This window comes from Gymnoscopelus braueri, assembly GCF_963280865.1.
Source record: "Gymnoscopelus braueri genome assembly, chromosome: 20".
NCBI classification, from domain to species: Eukaryota; Metazoa; Chordata; class Actinopteri; order Myctophiformes; family Myctophidae; genus Gymnoscopelus; species Gymnoscopelus braueri.
Window position 1 is genome coordinate 44,033,720 of NC_137622.1, and position 5,386 is coordinate 44,039,105.

Sequence of the window (5,386 nt, forward strand, 5' to 3'; positions counted from 1 at the left end):
TCTCAAAATATGTTGTTCCAGGGACCCCCAGAAGCACAGATCGGAGTCAAATGTTTTAGCTTTATACAGTATATTCAAAGATTTACACACATTTTTAAGAGTTTTAAAAAATAGCAGATCTACAAGCTCATAGCGCGGCACTCGGTGCCGCGCTATGAGCTTGTAGATCTGCTATTTTTGAATAGCCTAAGAAATAAAAAAATGACAGAGATTCGTTCCCGGTCTTAATGGGTTAACACCACACTAAAGGGGGAGTGGTCAGTGGTACTGTAGATCATAAACTATTTCTATTGTATCAATAGAGTCATGAGCATCTACTGTACAGAGACAGTGATCAAGACAGGAAGTAGTGTTTCAAGCCTCACTGATAATTAGTATAATTATTCTCAGGTAAAAAAAAACGTAAGAAAAAATCAATCCACTGTCTGAACATAAATCCATTAAATGATTACCAAATAAAGATTTAACATCAGTTACATCTGCATTCATGTCACCGACAACATAGATGCAGGTGGAAGGATTATGCTGAATAAAAAACATAATGAATGCCATTCTACTGACATACTCATCCTCATTATGATAGCACTCATAGTGTATAAACATTCACAGTTATTAACCTTTTACCATGACAGAACAGCTCTATCCCAATAGCCCAGTCAACTCCTAATCTAATGACATTAACCAACTGGTCATGTTTTTGGTTCCACAGAGCAGCAACTCCCCCTGGAATCCTCCCTCGTACCACTTTAGAACACAGGTCGGTGGTGGATTCCCCCGCCCTGTGAAAGTCCTTATGGATATAAAGTTAAGACCTTCCAGGTCTTGTTTAGCCAAGAACGTCTCCTGGACACACAAAATGTCACATCTCTCTAACAGTTTGTCCACAACAATACGGTGTGATTGATCAGTTTCACTGTGGCCAACACACAGCCCTCACACATTGTAAGACACAACACAGATGTTTATGTTCATAGAGAGATAGTTCATGTCACAGAGACTATGCAGTCTCAGACTGGCTCTCAAGCAGAGCTGCAGGTGTCCTGAAGTTACAATTGTTTGTCTTTGATCTCACTATCCTGGTTGACTACCTGGTGAGCTTGTTCCTACAGTATCTCTGACTGAGAGCTTCCCATACAGGAGACCATGTTAGAAGTGACCTGTACATAATAATAATAATAATGATAATAATGATAATAATAATAATAATAATAATAATAATAATAATAATAATACCAATACTAATAATAATAATAATAATAATAATAATAATAATAATAATAATAATAATAATATAAACTGTCTGTATTTAACCCTTTATCCACAGGAAACAACACAGGTAAACTGTCTGTATTTAACCCTTTATCCACAGGAAACAACACAGGTAAACTGTCTGTATTTAACCCTTTATCCACAGGAAACAACACAGGTAAACTGTCTGTATTTAACACATTCAATCCGGGAACACATCTGTGTCACTTTAGATTTCTTTGGCTATTCAAAAATATCAGATCTACAAGCTCATAGCGCTGCACCGAGTGCCGCGCTATGAGCTTGTAGATCTGCTATTTTTGAAGAATTGTGAAAATGTGTGCAAATCTTTGAACATATATTCTACAAACAGTTTATTGAAAAAAATACGTATGTTTCTATATCAGTGGTTTTCCAACTTTTCCATGTCAAGGACCACCAACATGATATGTATTTGGCCGCAAACCCCCGTCTCAAAATATGTTGTTCCAGGGACCCCCAGAAGCACAGATCGGAGTCAAATGTTTTAGCTTTATACAGTATATTCAAAGATTTACACACATTTTTAAGAGTTTTAAAAAATAGCAGATCTACAAGCTCATAGCGCGGCACTCGGTGCCGCGCTATGAGCTTGTAGATCTGCTATTTTTGAATAGCCTAAGAAATAAAAAAATGACAGAGATTCGTTCCCGGTCTTAATGGGTTAACACCACACTAAAGGGGGAGTGGTCAGTGGTACTGTAGATCATAAACTATTTCTATTGTATCAATAGAGTCATGAGCATCTACTGTACAGAGACAGTGATCAAGACAGGAAGTAGTGTTTCAAGCCTCACTGATAATTAGTATAATTATTCTCAGGTAAAAAAAAACGTAAGAAAAAATCAATCCACTGTCTGAACATAAATCCATTAAATGATTACCAAATAAAGATTTAACATCAGTTACATCTGCATTCATGTCACCGACAACATAGATGCAGGTGGAAGGATTATGCTGAATAAAAAACATAATGAATGCCATTCTACTGACATACTCATCCTCATTATGATAGCACTCATAGTGTATAAACATTCACAGTTATTAACCTTTTACCATGACAGAACAGCTCTATCCCAATAGCCCAGTCAACTCCTAATCTAATGACATTAACCAACTGGTCATGTTTTTGGTTCCACAGAGCAGCAACTCCCCCTGGAATCCTCCCTCGTACCACTTTAGAACACAGGTCGGTGGTGGATTCCCCCGCCCTGTGAAAGTCCTTATGGATATAAAGTTAAGACCTTCCAGGTCTTGTTTAGCCAAGAACGTCTCCTGGACACACAAAATGTCACATCTCTCTAACAGTTTGTCCACAACAATACGGTGTGATTGATCAGTTTCACTGTGGCCAACACACAGCCCTCACACATTGTAAGACACAACACAGATGTTTATGTTCATAGAGAGATAGTTCATGTCACAGAGACTATGCAGTCTCAGACTGGCTCTCAAGCAGAGCTGCAGGTGTCCTGAAGTTACAATTGTTTGTCTTTGATCTCACTATCCTGGTTGACTACCTGGTGAGCTTGTTCCTACAGTATCTCTGACTGAGAGCTTCCCATACAGGAGACCATGTTAGAAGTGACCTGTACATAATAATAATAATAATGATAATAATGATAATAATAATAATAATAATAATAATAATAATAATAATAATAATAATAATACCAATACTAATAATAATAATAATAATAATAATAATAATAATATAATAATAATAATAACAATAACAATAACAATAACAACTAGACGCGTCGCAATTCAGGGCAATTGCAAAGTGTGGTTGCGCCATTGCGGTCGCAGGTTGCCGCCTCCCGGACTTGAGGAATATGCTTGGAGGAATACCATCGGAGGCCGCGTGACGTGCCATTCGAATTTGGTGCTGATTGGATCCTGTGTTCGTGATACAAGGCGTTTTGATTTGAAGAAATAGGCCCCTCCCACTAAAATAAATAAGCCCCTCCCACAAATGTAGCGGGCCAATGACATCGTCATGTCACTCCTGAGATCACCTGCTTTTCAATATGAGAGGAGTGATCCCCCCAAAAATCATGTTTTTGCATCAAACGGTTACGTTTTGCAGAGTTGTGGCGCCCCCTATGGGTCAAAGTGGAAATGCTTTTGGGGATTCGTTGAGTAAACCACCCTCGACATGTGATTCAAATTTGGGATCGATTGGACGTTTCGTTCGTGATTTTTGGCATTTTTGGTAAAACGGGCTCCTCCCGCTAACTTTGGAAGCCAATTACGGACGAACGGTAAGGACTATCAAAATGCCGTTTGGACAGGTTTATCGCATGGGTCCATAGATGACCTTTACCGATTTGTGTGAAATTTGGACAAAATATGTGGGAGGAGGAGCTAAAAGTGTGTTTTGAAGAAAATTCAAAATGGCGGAAAATCTATCCAGACGGAAATGGGCGTGGTGTACATGGGGAGTTGCGTCATGACCCAAGGAATCTAGGGAAAAATAAATTTTGATTTTACGACCTACGGTTCAAGAGTTATAGGCCAAAAGGTAAAGTGGGCTGTTATAGCGCCACCATGTGGCCGACTGGTGTGATTTTTTTTGTAATAATTTTGCAATAATCTATTAACCTCCCCTCCAAGTCATGTAACTGTAGCCCTTATGGTTACCGAGAAAAAAATACTTGAATGGGAGTTTTTGCAATTCCCATTAAAGTGGATGGGGAAATTTAATGCACTAATAAATCAATATCAAAAAATCTATCCAGACGCAAATGGGCGTGGCCTATATGGGGAGATGCGTCATGACCCAAGGAATCCAGGGGGATTATTTTTTCATTTTACGACCTACGGTTCAAAAGTTATAGGCCAAAACGTAAAGGGGCTGTTATAGCGCCACCATGAGGCTGACTGGTGTAATTATTTTATTAAAATTTTGGCAATAAAGTATGAACCCCCCCTCAAAGTTTTTAAACTCTATCCTTTACGGTTTTTGAGAAAAAAATGCTTGAATTTGAGTTTTTCATTTTCCCATTAAAGTGGATGGGGAAATGTAATGCACTAATAAATCAATATCAAAAAATCTATCCAGACGCAAATGGGCGTGGCCTATATGGGGAGATGCATCGTGACCCAAGGAATCCAGGGAAAAAGACATTTTGATTTTACGACCTACTGTTCAAGAGTTATAAGCCAAAACGTGAAGGGAGCTGTTATAGCGCCACCATGAGGCCGACTGGTGTATAATTCTGTTTAATAATTTCGCACTAAATCATGAACCTCCCCTGCAAGTCTTGTAACTCTAGCCCTTACGGTTTCTGAGAAAAAAATACTTGAATGGGCATTTTTTCATTTTCCCATTAAAGTGGATGGGGAAATTTAATGCACTAATAAATCAATATCAATTAAACTATGGAACCAATCTCTTAGCAAAGTACAAGCGCACGATTCCCGGTGAAGCCGGTCATTTTGACATATGGCACGAAATTGGGCAAAAAAAACTGTGGGAGGAGTAGCAGCCCGAAATCTAGAAACATCAACATATGGTTTTTGCATCAAAAGGTTACATTTTGAGCATTTGTGGCGCCCCCTATGGATCAAAGTGGAAATGCTTTTGGAGATTTGTTGAGTAAACCACCCTTGACATGTGATTTAAATTTGGGATTGACTGGACGTTTTGTTAGTGATTTGTGGGCTTTTTTGTAAAACGGGCCCCTCCCGCTAACTTTGGAAGCCATTTACGGACGAACGGTATGGACTATCAAAATTCTGTTTCGTCCAGATTATCGCATGGGTCCAGAGATCATGTGTACCGATTTTTAAAAGTGTGTTTTGAAGAAAATTCAAAATGGCGGAAAATCTATCCTGACGCAAATGGGCGTGGCCTATATGGGGAGTTGCGTCATGACCCAAGGAATCTAGGGGAAAAAAGATTTTTATTCTAGGACCTACGGTTCAAAAGTTATAGGCCAAAAACGTAAAGTGGGCTGTTATAGCGCCACCATGAGGCCGAATGGTGTGATTATTTATTTAAATAATTTCGGACTAAATTATAAACCTCCCCTCCAAATCTGGTAACTCTAGCTCTTATGGTTTCTGAGAAAAAAATACTTGAATTTGAGTTTTT